The following is a 14,773-nucleotide window of genomic DNA, read 5'->3' as shown; positions in this document are numbered from 1 at the left end:
GCAGAATAGACAAAAATAATCGAAGAAAAACGAATTCAAAGATGACAAGACGCAAGGATGATAAAGAGGGAGTAAGAAAAGAATAAAGAAAGCAGGTTATAAGAGGAATGTGACAGAGCTGAGAGGGAGAAACAGCAAAAAAATTAAATAAAGATAGATAAAGGGGAAGGGAGGATATGTGACCAATTAGCAAAGGATCATAAACCAAGGAGTAAAAATGAGTAGAATTAGTAAGATAACGAAGAGGAGAAGAAGAAGGAAGAGAGAGAGAAAACACAAGAACCCCGTTATAATTAACTTCAAGATAGAGCACCGAATTATTGACGTATCTTCGCATTAATTACCATAAGTGTTAATAGGTTTGTATTCTTGTAAGACAAAGACAAGTTCAAGTATTACGCTTCTTGTTAGGGGGGAACTACTCTATATTTGACGCTTGCTACTACGTCAGAAATACAACTGTTTATCTCTAACAGGTACATACGAGCCCAAGCAACCCACCTAACCTATCGAGGCCAGTGCATAGAAAACGTGAGTATTACGTTGCTTTAAATTGTTCTAATATGTGAAAATATTGTGTATAGTGCATATTTGGTGGATCGGGGCTCCACACATACACACACACACCCCAGGCTCCACCCACACACACACCCCAAGCTCCACACCCACACACACACACAACAGGCTCAACCCCACACACACACACACCAGGCTCCACCCACACACACACCCCAAGCTCCACACCCACACACACACACACCAGGCTCAACCCCACACACACACACACCAGGCTCCACCCACACACACACCCCAAGCTCCACACCCACACACACACACAACAGGCTCAACCCCACACACACACCCCAAGCTCCACACCCACACACACACCCCAAGCTCCACACCCACACACACACCCCAAGCTCCACACCCACACACACACACACCAGGCTCAACCCACACACACACCCCAAGCTCCACACCCACACAACACACACCAGGCTCAACCCACACACACACCCCAAGCTCCACACCCACACAACACACCCCAAGCTCCACACCCACCCACACACACACACTATGGCACTATTGCGGAGTGCCTCTGGCACTCCTCTGGCGTCTCTAATCACACTGTCAGACCGTTACGGGGCACTTAATTAGTAGAGAGAGACTCATAATGCCTCTCAGTCTTGTTTGGGACAATCATGAAAGCGGCAGTTAACCAGGACCTAAATTATCATACTTATAGGATCGCCACTCTAAGGTCATTATGCAACCCGTTCTCGCAAATTCGTAAAGTCAATATTGACTTATTAACTACGTGCATAGGTGATATACTAAACATAATAGATACCCTTAAAAAGATTCATAGAAAACACCGACCTTACCTAACCTTGTTAGTATCTTAAGATAAGCATCTTATTGCTTAATAATTACAATTATTACTTAACCTATACCTATTATAGGTTAGGTAATAATTGTAATTACGAAGCAATAAGATGCTTATCTTAACATACTAAGTAGGTTAGGTAAGGTCGGTGTTTTCTATGAAGCTTTTCAAGGGAAACTATTATGTTAAGTATGTCACCTATGCATATATTTAATAAGTCAATATTGACTTATTAAATTTGCGAGAACGGGTTGAATTATGATACAGGATTGGGGGGGGGGGGGTAGAAATAGCCTAAGCTACTCTATCCTTTTGAGATGTATTTCTTTCTAGTCTCAGTAAACATACTTGAAGTTGATACAGGATTGGTGGTAAGTTAATATATGTCCCGTGAACGGATTTTGCGAGAAGGGATTTTTTTTCAAAACAAAAAAATATCTATGATTTTTTAGGATTTTATTATTTAGAGAGTCCTGTAGGATTTTCCTGGCCAAGACTCCTGTAGAGTCCTCTTTGTTGCTCCTAGTAAGTATCCTGTAGATTCCTATTGCAGTGTATTGCGTGCATTTGTATGCCAATGTAATTTATATACATATATATATATATATATATATATATATATATATATATATATATATATATATATATATATATATATATATATTGTGTGTCTGTGTGTGAGTGCAAAAATAACAGAAGGGAAAATGGAATATATTTTGAGAACTTTTGCCCTTTGACGAAACATCGAGAGGGGGCGGAAGTGCTCAAACTATTTTTCAGTTTCTCTCTGGTTATTCTTAAAACCCAATGCCACTATATATATATATATATATATATATATATATATATATATATATATATATATATATATATATATATATAGATCCATAACCTTTAGGCATTTGTCTTGTATGTTTTGTAGCCTTTAAATACACAATAAAGGAAAAAAAAAAAAAGGGAAGGGGGTGGTAGGAGAAAAGCACACAGAAACTGTATTGGAGGGGACCTACATTCCCTCCAATGCGTTATGTGTGGTTTCCTCCGAGGCTATGGGTCCCCCTTCTTCCAGCCAGAGGTGGTACTCCCTTCCCTATATATATATATATATATATATATATATATATATATATATATATATATATATATATATATATATATATATAATGTTTCTGGTCTTTTTTTCTATATGACAAACATTTTCAACAGGTTTTCCCTTAAACCAAAATGGAAAACGCTGTTGGTCCTTGAACTGAAGGATTTTTTTTTTTACAGAAGTTGGGGCGTAAACTTTGGTATGTCTGTAGTGAGTTAGGACAGGTAGAACCAGTGGGAGGGTGTAGTGTAGTTCCTACCTTACCTACCTTTCCTTGAGGTTACCTTGAGGTGCTTCCGGGGCTTAGCGTCCCCGCGGCCCGGTCGTCGACCAGGCCTAGCTCCTGGTTGCCGTAAATGGTGCCTTTACCACCAGTGTTGAACACCACTCACAGAGAGAGAAAAAAAAATAACATTTAATGTTCAATTACTCTGAGCATTTGATAGTTTATTTCCTCTGTAACTTTGATGAGTTTGCCAACCAATTTGCGGTTTTTCTCCTATCAGATTAAATGGCCTGTGATCTGGGAATGTATACAATAGACGGAAGATCAAAGAGCTTCAGAATATATTTGATCAAAGCTCTAGTTGTTAATTGAAAGAGTCTTATAGGTTATATAGGTCAAGAATTTCAAGAAAATGATGTATTCAATGCATTTCGTAATGCATTTTAATAATTACTCATTGTTTTGTTCAGTAAGGAACTTGATTAATTCCTTTCCATTCCTATTAAGATTGTTTGACTTCGATGGAATAGTTTAGCAATTCAGGTGTGGAACAGAGCTTAATTGTACCTATTTTCTCTTCCCATAGTGTGGCATAGAACATGAACCGGTAGGCCTTCCCCATAGTGTGACATAGAGAAGTGCACCTGGTACTTCCCCCATGGTGTGACACAGCATAGGCCTATTTTATCCCCTTCCCCCCCCCCACACCGATCTCCCCCACACTATGAAACACAGATCATGCACCAATAGTACCTCCCCCCCCCTCTGCCCCCTTGATAGGTTAAGTAATAATTGTAATTAAGAAGCAATAAGATGCTTATCTTAACATACTAAGAAGGTTAGGTGAGGTCGGTGTTTTCTATGAAGCTTTTCAAGGTAAACTAAAATATTTACAATCAATTAGTATGTCACATATGCACTTATTAAATAAGCCAATATTGACTATAAGCAAGTGCGAGGACGGGTTGCACCTCCCCCATAGTGTGGCACAGCGGGAATGTTTGTCAGCCAAACTAAGTCTGAGCTCTGCAGTAATGAAATTACTTTTGCGTTTGTTGACTTGGAGGAGAATCCTAACCAAATTAGCCCTTGTCGTCTGATGGAGGCGCGGGTGGCCTCACGCCAATTATGTAGAGGTAGAGTGGAGCTTTACACAGCCTATATCACAGTGGGTTTACACACCATAACCACATTACAGTTTACACAGCCTATATCACAGTAGCAAGAGGTAGAGTGGAGCTTTACACAGCCTATATCACAGTAGCAAGAGGTAGAGTGAAGCTTTACACAGCCTATATCACAGTAGCAAGAGGTAGAGTGGAGCTTTACACAGCCTATATCACAGTAGCAAGAGGTAGAGTATAGCTTTACACAGCCTATATCACAGTAGCAAGAGGTAGAGTATAGCTTTACACAGCCTATATCACAGTAGCAAGAGGTAGAGTATAGCTTTACACAGCCTATATCACAGTAGCAAGAGGTAGAGTGGAGCTTTACACAGCCTATATCACAGTAGCAAGAGGTAGAGTGGAGCTTTACACAGCCTATATCACAGTAGCAAGAGGTAGAGTGGAGCTTTACACAGCCTATATCACAGTAGCAAGAGGTAGAGTGGAGCTTTACACAGCCTATATCACAGTAGGTTTACACACCATAACCACAAAACAGTTTACACAGATTAACTATCTTGAGGTTATCTTGAGATGATTTAGGGAGCTTTTAGTGTCCCCGCGGCCCGGTCCTCGACCAGGCCTCCACCCCCAGGAAGCAGCTCGTGGCAGCTGACTAACACCCAGGTACCTATTTTACTGCTAGGTAACAGGGGCATAGGGTGAAAGAAACTCTGCCCAATGTTTCTCGCCGGCGCCTGGGATCGAACCCAGGACCACAGGATCACAAGTCCAGCGTGCTGTCCGCTCGGCCGACCGGCTCCCTAAAACTACACAACAGTTTACAGTACTTCGTCCACGTTTGTTTAATAATTGGAAAAGTGTTTTAACAATAAAGAAAGGGAAATAGGCATTAGGAAATATGCAAAAAGGGGCTTGGTAGCCTGGTGGATAGCGCGCAGGACTCGTAATTCTGTGGCGCGGGTTCGATTCCTGCACGAGGCAGAAACAAATGGGCAAAAGTTTCTTTCACCCTGAATGCCCCTGTTACCTAGCAGTAAAATAGGTACCTGGATGTTAGTCAGCTGTCACGGGCTGCTTCCTGTGGGTGGAGGCCTGGTCGAGGACCGAGCCGCGGGGGACACTAAAAAGCCCCGAAATCATCTCAAGATATATCTCAAGATAACCCTATATCTTAAAATATAGATTTGATCAGTTCTCTTAGGATCAGTTATCTCCACTCTCTTAGGTTTTAGGTTCTTACTGCATTCATACACATGCTCTACACGTGAGAATTATTGCTGAGAATTGCTAAACGATGTAGACGCCCCTCCAAACTGTTACATGGCATCTAGACTTCAATCCACACAAATGCAATGTTACAATGACCGCAGTAAACGCAGACTGTATTGCTGGTAACCTTCCCCAAATGAGAGAAGGTGAGTATAAGCATCACACTATACCTACCGTCTGAGTGGTTGGGCACCATTCCTTTCCCCCTGTCCCATCCCAAATCCTTAGCCTGACCCCCTTTCTCAATGCTATATAGTCGTAATATCTTGGCGCTTTCTCCTGAAATAGTTCCCTCCCCTCGCACTCCCAAGTTATTACGGGCTTCACGCACCAATAGGAACAGTTTCAAGTGCAGGAGGGACACCCACATGGGCTGTGTGTGGGTACAATGACATGCTGTTTAACACACCCACATGGGCTGTGTGTGGATACAATGACATGCTGTTCAACACCCCCACATGGGCTGTGTGTGGATACAATGACATGCTGTTCTACACACCCACATGGGCTGTGTGTGGGTACAATGACCTGCTGTTGAACACCCCCACATGGGCTGTGTGTGGATACAATGACCTGCTGTTCAACACCCCCACATGGGCTGTGTGTGGATACAATGACCTGCTGTTCAACACCCCCACATGGGCTGTGTGTGGGTACAATGACCTGCTGTTCAACACCCCCACATGGGCTGTGTGTGGATACAATGACCTGCTGTTGAACACCCCCACATGGGCTGTGTGTGGATACAATGACCTGCTGTTCAACACCCCCACATGGGCTGTGTGTGGATACAATGACCTGCTGTTCAACACCCCCACATGGGCTGTGTGTGGGTACAATGACCTGCTGTTCAACACCCCCACATGGGCTGTGTGTGGATACAATGACCTGCTGTTCAACACCCCCACATGGGCTGTGTGTGGATACAATGACCTGCTGTTCAACACACCCACATGGGCTGTGTGTGGATACAATGAACTGCTGTTCAACACACCCACATGGGCTGTGTGTGGGTACAATGACCTGCTGTTCAACACCCCCACATGGGCTGTGTGTGGATACAATGACCTGCTGTTCAACACCCCCACATGGGCTGTGTGTGGATACAATGACCTGCTGTTCAACACCCCCACATGGGCTGTGTGTGGATACAATGACCTGCTGTTCAACACACCCACATGAGCTGTGTGTGGATACAATGAACTGCTGTTCAACACACCCACATGGGCTGTGTGTGGGTACAATGACCTGCTGTTCAACACCCCCACATGGGCTGTGTGTGGATACAATGACCTGCTGTTCAACACCCCCACATGGGCTGTGTGTGGATACAATGACCTGCTGTTCAACACACCCACATGGGCTGTGTGTGGATACAATGAACTGCTGTTCAACACACCCACATGGGCTGTGTGTGGATACAATGACCTGCTGTTCAACACCCCCACATGGGCTGTGTGTGGATACAATGACCTGCTGTTCAACACCCCCACATGGGCTGTGTGTGGATACAATGACCTGCTGTTCAACACACCCACATGGGCTGTGTGTGGATACAATGAACTGCTGTTCAACACACCCACATGGGCTGTGTGTGGGTACAATGACCTGCTGTTCAACACCCCCACATGGGCTGTGTGTGGATACAATGACCTGCTGTTCAACACCCCCACATGGGCTGTGTGTGGATACAATGACCTGCTGTTCAACACACCCACATGGGCTGTGTGTGGATACAATGAACTGCTGTTCAACACACCCACATGGGCTGTGTGTGGATACAATGAACTGCTGTTCAACACACCCAAATGGGCTGTGTGTGGATACAATGACCTGCTGTTCAACACCCCCACATGGGCTGTGTGTGGATACAATGACCTGCTGTTCTACACACCCACATGGGCTGTGTGTGGATACAATGACCTGCTGTTCAACACCCCCACATGGGCTGTGTGTGGATACAATGACCTGCTGTTCAACACCCCCACATGGGCTGTGTGTGGGTACAATGACATGCTGTTCTACACACCCACATGGGCTGTGTGTGGGTACAATGACATGCTGTTCTACACACCCATATGGGCTGTGTGTGGATACAATGACATGCTGTTCTACACACCCACATGGGCTGTGTGTGTGGATACAATGAAATGCTGTTTAACACATCCACATGGGCTGTGTGGGTACAATGACCTGCTGTTCAACACCCCCACATGGGCTGTGTGTGGATACAATGACCTGCTGTTCAACACCCCCACATGGGCTGTGTGTGGATACAATGACCTGCTGTTCAACACCCCCACATGGGCTGTGTGGATACAATGACCTGCTGTTCAACACCCCCACATGGGCTGTGTGTGGATACAATGACCTGCTGTTCAACACCCCCACATGGGCTGTGTGTGGATACAATGACCTGCTGTTCAACACCCCCACATGGGCTGTGTGGATACAATGACCTGCTGTTCAACACACCCACATGGGCTGTGTGTGGATACAATGACCTGCTGTTCAACACCCCCACATGGGCTGTGTGTGGATACAATGACCTGCTGTTCAACACACCCACATGGGCTGTGTGTGGATACAATGACCTGCTGTTCAACACCCCCACATGGGCTGTGTGTGGATACAATGACCTGCTGTTCAACACCCCCACATGGGCTGTGTGTGGATACAATGACCTGCTGTTCAACACACCCACATGGGCTGTGTGTGGATACAATGACCTGCTGTTCAACACACCCATACAGTTTGTGCATATTAAATTATTTCATATAATTTTTCATGAGGTGCTCACAAGCCTACAAAATAATATATCTCTTATAATTCTATCTGAGAGTCAGAAAGAAATAGAATTTATTACTTATAAAACATATGCAATAATTTGAGTACGAAACAAGAAATTATTCTCTTTTTTTTATCGAAGACACTGGCCCAAAAAATATAAGAATTGATGTTCAGAGAATAATCAGATGAGTTAAAAAAATATGCAACAAATTTTGGCTACATTAATTCATTAGGCTAACGACCTGAGTAAATTGCTGTCATGGCTGTTTCAGCGTTTCCGTAATATTTTTTGTTTTTTACGTTTACTGCTGTTTGCTTTATTAATGGTGTTTACAGTGTGTGTGTGTGTGTGTGTGTGTGTGGGTGGGTGGGTGTGTGTGTGTGTGTGTGTGTGTGTGTGTGTGTGTGTGTGTGTGTGTGTGTGTGTGTGTGTGAGTGTGTGTGAGTGAGTGAGTGAGTGTGTGTGAGTGAGTGACACACACACACACACATCCCCTGGATACAGCCCGTTGTAGCCAACTCCCGGGTACAAATTTACTGCTAGGTGAACAGGGGCATCAAGTAAAAGAAACTCAAATATTGTTATCAAATCAACATTTAAACGTGTTCCTGGATTTATCGTGGTCAACCTCCTATGCCAACCTTCTTCCATTTTCTCGCTAAACTTGAGCAAAAAATACTTTCTACCATGTGCAGGCGATGAGTCACAATAACGTGGCTGAAGTATGTTGACCAGACCACACACTAGAAATTGAAGGGATGACGACGTTTCGGTCCGTCCTGGACCATTCTCAAGTCGATTGGGTCAATAACCAGGCGATGAGTCACAATAACGTGGCTGATGTATGTTGACCAGACCACACACTAGAAGGTGAAGGGACGACGACGTTTCGGTCCGTCCTGGACCATTCTCAAGTCGATTGGGTCAATAACCAGGCGATGAGTCACAATAACGTGGCTGATGTATGTTGACCAGACCACACACTAGAAGGTGAAGGGACGACGACGTATCGGTCCGTCCTGGACCATTCTCAAGTCGATTGGGTCAATAACCAGGCGATGAGTCACAATAACGTGGCTGAAGTATGTTGACCAGACCACACACTAGAAATTGAAGGGACGACGACGTTTCGGTCCGTCCTGGACCACAATCGACTTGAGAATGGTCCAGGACGGACCGAAACGTCGTCATCCCTTCAATTACTTTCTACCATTCTTGTGGATCTCGTTTTCCTGTCATGTTTACAAGTCACCTTAAAGTGACATGTTGAAATCATGTTGCTTTATATCATGCGACGCTGGTAAAGGTTATTTGAAAGTGAGGCGTTCACGCTTAACGTGCGTCATACTGTCTGTCACTACAGGAGGTGCTGGGAGTGGCTGGGAGGTGCTGGGTGGTGCTGGGAGGTGCTGGGTGGTGCTGGAAGGTGCTGGGAGTGTTTGGGAGGTGCTGGGTGGTGCTGGGAGGTGCTGGGTGGTGCTGGGTGGTGCTGGGAAGTGCTAAGAGGTGCTGGGAGGTGCTGGGAGTGTTTGGGAGGTGCTGGGTGATGCTGGGAGTGGCTGGGAGGTGCTGGGTGGTGCTAGGAGCTGCTGGGTGATGCTGGGTGGTGCTGGGAGGTGCTGGGAGTTGCTGGGTGATGCTGGGAGTTGCTGAGTGGTGCTGGGAAGTGCTAAGACGTGCTGGGAGGTGCTAGGAGGTGCTGGGTGGTGCTGGGAGGTGCTAGGAGCTGCTGGGAGGTGCTGGGAGGTGCTAGGAGCTGCTGGGTGGTGCTAGGAGCTGCTGGGTGGTGCTAGGAGGTGCTGGGTGGTGCTGGGTGGTGCTGGGAGGTGCTAGGAGCTGCTGGGTGATGCTGGGTGGTGCTAGGAGCTGCTGGGTGGTGCTGGGAGGTGTTAAGACGTGCTGGGAGGTGCTGGGTGGTGCTGGGAGGTGCTAGGAGGTGCTGGGTGGTGCTAGGAGGTGCTAGGAGCTGCTGGGAGGTGCTGGGTGGTGCTAGGAGCTGCTGGGTGGTGCTAGGAGCTGCTGGGTGGTGCTAGGAGCTGCTGGGTGGTGCTAGGAGCTGCTGGGTGGTGCTAGGAGCTGCTGGGTGGTGCTAGGAGCTGCTGGGTGGTGCTGGGAGTTCCAGGAAATTACTGCTCTAGTTATGTTGTGCCCTGAAGACGACCATCCTATTATTTCTATACTTAGTTGATTTTCCTTTGTTAATTCTTAAGGAGCTCAAACGAATGAACAAATCCACAAGGGCCGTGATGAGGATTCGAACCTACATCCAGGATGATCGATCCTGCAGGCACAAATAGTAAATCCACACATACATACATACCCCCATACCCCCAAGCATACCCACAGCATACCCCCAAGTTAGGTTGATACCTGGTTGATACCTGGTTGATACCTGGTTGATACCTGGTTGATGGGGTTCTGGGAGTTCTTCTACTCCCCAAGCCCGGCCCGAGGCCAGACTTGACTTGTGAGAGTTTGGTCCACCAGGCTGTTGCTTGGAGCGGCCCGCAGGCCCACATACCCACCACAGCCCGGTTGGTCCGATAACGAAGGTAACGAAGCCCCCAGGGTACGGTGGCTAGCCTGGGGCATTCCCACGGGGGCAGCACACACACCACTAATGACCTCATACCCACCTCACAACCCGACCTGTCTCCTGGGACCCAATCCATATTGGACTTCCGGTATGTTGTAGTTGTGGTTGTTTAAGATTCAGCTACTTGGAACTAGAAGTTGCAAGTAGCACGGGCTATGGTGAGCCCGTAGTGGACTTATCTGGCACAGGAGCGGGGCAAGTAGCACGGGCTATGGTGAGCCCGTAGTGGACTTACCTGGCACAAGAGCGGGGCAAGTAGCACGGGCTATGGTGAGCCCGTAGTGGACTTATCTGGCACAGGAGCGGGGCAAGTAGCACGGGCTATGGTGAGCCCGTAGTGGACTTACCTGGCACAGGAGCGGGGCAAGTAGCACGGGCTATGGTGAGCCCGTAGTGGACTTACCTGGCACAGGAGCGGGGCAAGTAGCACGGGCTATGGTGAGCCCGTAGTGGACTTACCTGGCACAGGAGCGGGGCAAGTAGCACGGGCTATGGTGAGCCCGTAGTGGACTTACCTGGCACAGGAGCGGGGCAAGTAGCACGGGCTATGGTGAGCCCGTAGTGGACTTACCTGGCACAGGAGCGGGGCAAGTAGCACGGGCTATGGTGAGCCCGTAGTGGACTTACCTGGCACAGGAGCGGGGCAAGTAGCACGGGCTATGGTGAGCCCGTAGTGGACTTACCTGGCACAGGAGCGGGGCAAGTAGCACGGGCTATGGTGAGCCCGTAGTGGACTTACCTGGCACAGGAGCGGGGCAAGTAGCACGGGCTATGGTGAGCCCGTAGTGGACTTACCTGGCACAGGAGCGGGGCAAGTAGCACGGGCTATGGTGAGCCCGTAGTGGACTTATCTGGCACAGGAGCGGGGCAAGTAGCACGGGCTATGGTGAGCCCGTAGTGGACTTACCTGGCACAGGAGCGGGGCAAGTAGCCCGGGCTATGGTGAGCCCGTAGTGGACTTACCTGGCACAGGAGCGGGGCAAGTAGCCCGGGCTATGGTGAGCCCGTAGTGGACTTACCTGGCACAGGAGCGGGGCAAGTAGCACGGGCTATGGTGAGCCCGTAGTGGACTTACCTGGCACAGGCGCGGGGCAAGTAGCACGGGCTATGGTGAGCCCGTAGTGGACTTACCTGGCACAGGAGCGGGGCAAGTAGCACGGGCTATGGTGAGCCCGTAGTGGACTTACCTGGCACAGGAGCGGGGCAAGTAGCACGGGCTATGGTGAGCCCGTAGTGGACTTATCTGGCACAGGAGCGGGGCAAGTAGCACGGGCTATGGTGAGCCCGTAGTGGACTTACCTGGCACAGGAGCGGGGCAAGTAGCACGGGCTATGGTGAGCCCGTAGTGGACTTATCTGGCACAGGAGCGGGGCAAGTAGCACGGGCTATGGTGAGCCCGTAGTGGACTTATCTGGCACAGGAGCGGGGCAAGTAGCACGGGCTATGGTGAGCCCGTAGCGGACTTACCTGGCACAGGAGCGGGGCAAGTAGCACGGGCTATGGTGAGCCCGTAGTGGACTTATCTGGCACAGGAGCGGGGCAAGTAGCACGGGCTATGGTGAGCCCGTAGTGGACTTATCTAGCACAGGAGCGGGGCAAGTAGCACGGGCTATGGTGAGCCCGTAGTGGACTTATCTGGCACAGGAGCGGGGCAAGTAGCACGGGCTATGGTGAGCCCGTAGTGGACTTACCTGGCACAGGAGCGGGGCAAGTAGCACGGGCTATGGTGAGCCCGTAGTGGACTTACCTGGCACAGGAGCGGGGCAAGTAGCACGGGCTATGGTGAGCCCGTAGTGGACTTATCTGGCACAGGAGCGGGGCAAGTAGCACGGGCTATGGTGAGCCCGTAGTGGACTTACCTCCCACAGAAACATCTTGTACGAGATGCTGGGTATATCCCCTCAAAATATGTCTTAATCCGAATTGAGGGCAAATTTGTCCTCATCTAAGAACGACCTACAGGCCCTTTAAATGCTAGTCAAGTACAATGACTATAATGTATTGATTGTTCCATATATAGACATTGTAAAATGTCCCTGAATTGTATTGTATGTTGGTATATGATAAATTTGATAAACTTAATAAGATAATCAGACAGTCTTTGATTGGCCAAGGTTATCTTCTTGAGGTTATCTTGAGATGATTTCGAGGCTTTTTAGTGTCCCCGCGGCCCGGTCCTCGACCAGGCCTCCACCCCCAGGAAGCAGCCCGTGACAGCTGACTAACACCCAGGTACCTATTTTACTGCTAGGTAACAGGGGCATAGGGTGAAACAAACGCTGCCCATTGTTTCTCGCCGGCGCCTGGGATCGAACCCTGGACCACAGGATCACAAGTCCAGCGTGCAGTCCGCTCGGCCGACCGGCTCCAAGGATTATTATACATACGAACAATCTATAATGTGGAGCAATAACTTTATTAATTATAGTAAGTCCGTTGTGAGTATCAGAGCCGAGTGAAGAAAACGGCGTCTGTGGAGTCCAAGCAGGAAAGATTATTTTAGAAGAAAATCTATAAGATGATTAGAGAGTCCCTGAAATGAGAGAAGAGGGCATTGTGTATGAGTCTGCTGACTTAACACTGCTTTTGTGTTCCTTAAGTCTGTCATTTAGTTGTGTCTGCTGACTTAACACTGCTTTTGTGTTCCTTAAGTCTGTCATTTAGTTGTGTCTGCTGACTTAACTTTTCTTTTGTGTTCCTTAAGTCTGTCATTTAGTTGTGTCTGCTGACTTAACTTTTCTTTTGTGTTCCTTAAGTCTGTCATTTAGTTGTGTCTGCTGATTTAACACTGCTTTTGTGTTCCTTAAGTCTGTCATTCAGTTGTGTCTGCTGATTTAACACTGCTTTTGTGTTCCTTAAGTCTGTCATTCAGTTGTGTCTGCTGATTTAACACTGCTTTTGTGTTCCTTAAGTCTGTCATTTAGTTGTGTCTGCTGACTTAACACTGCTTTTGTGTTCCTTAAGTCTGTCATTTAGTTGTGTCTGCTGACTTAACACTGCTTTTGTGTTCCTTAAGTCTGTCATTTAGTTGTGTCTGCTGACTTAACACTGCTTTTGTGTTCCTTAAGTCTGTCATTTAGTTGTGTCTGCTGATTTAACACTGCTTTTGTGTTCCTTAAGTCTGTCATTTAGTTGTGTCTGCTGACTTAACACTGCTTTTGTGTTCCTTAAGTCTGTCATTCAGTGTACGGCCAGTTTCACCAAACTATTGGAGAGGACAAGACGAATAGGAAATAAAGAGTAGATACCGGGCCTGACGGCTGAGTGAACAGCGCTCGGGATTCCTAAGATTCCGGGTTCGATCCCCGGTGGAGGCGGAAACAAATGGGCATAGTTTCTTTCACAGTGATGCCTCCTGTTCACCTAGCAGTAAATAGGTACCTGGGAGTTAGACAGCTGCTACGGGCTGCTTCCTGGAAGTGTGTAACAAAAAAGAGGCCTGGTCGAGGACCGGGCCGCGGGGACGCTAAGCCCCGAAATCATCTCAAGATAATAGGCAAGCTCTCTCTTGCCTATTTATTGCCTATCTCTGCCTCCTCATCACAATCGACTTGAGAATGGTCCAGGACGGACCGAAAGGTCGTCGTCCCTTCACCTTCTAGTGTGTGGTCTGGTCAACATCTCAAGATAACCTCAAGATAACCACTAGCATTGGAAGCAGAAGGAGCAGTATGAAGATCACAACGAAGAGTGTTATCTCGTGGAAAGACTGAGTTTTTCATCAAATATTCAGTTTCTACAACTTTTCAACTCCACGACATTATCCAGGATGGAGCGGTTTCGTCGGGTCTTCATTTTCAGATTTCTCAGTTGGGTTACAAATTGGATAAGTTTGGATATAGAGGAACCGTGTTAAATGCTGGCTTGGGAGTCCGGGCGTGGATTTATGGATTAAGTTAGGGGGGAGGGGGATATGATGGATGAGAGATGGCTGGATTGGTTCAAGCATAGGAGCCGCCTCGTATGGACCAATAGGAGCCGCCTCGTATGGACCAATAGGAGCCGCCTCGTATGGACCAATAGGAGCCGCCTCGTATGGACCAATAGGAGCCGCCTCGTATGGACCAATAGGAGCTGCCTCGTATGGACCAATAGCAGCTGCCTCGTATGAACCAATAGGAGCTGCCTCGTATGGGCCAATAGGAGCTGCCTCGTATGGACCAATAGGACCTGCCTCGTATGGGCCAATAGGAGCTGCCTCGTATGGACCAATAGCAGCTGCCTCGTATGGACCAATAGCAGCTGCCTCGTATGGACCAATAGGACCTGCCTCGTATG

The 14,773-nt window shown here is 47.8% G+C and overlaps 1 protein-coding gene across 3 annotated transcripts in view; it reads left to right on the top strand.

The window, feature by feature from the left end:
• The window catches only part of LOC123774910 (allatostatin-A receptor), a 395,408-nt gene that overhangs the window by 100,553 nt on the left and 280,082 nt on the right, over nt 1-14,773 (top strand). For all 3 annotated transcript variants that reach the window (XR_011225481.1, XM_069316606.1, XM_069316607.1), the window contains exon 2: nt 477-531. The gene's annotated coding sequence lies outside the window, so the exon portion shown is untranslated. The remainder of the gene's footprint in view (nt 1-476; nt 532-14,773) is intronic.

The sequence above is a fragment of the Procambarus clarkii genome, chromosome 84 (assembly GCF_040958095.1).
Source record: "Procambarus clarkii isolate CNS0578487 chromosome 84, FALCON_Pclarkii_2.0, whole genome shotgun sequence".
Taxonomy (NCBI): domain Eukaryota; kingdom Metazoa; phylum Arthropoda; class Malacostraca; order Decapoda; family Cambaridae; genus Procambarus; species Procambarus clarkii.
Note: the sequence above shows the minus strand (reverse complement) of the source record. Positions and strands in the feature narration are given on the sequence as shown.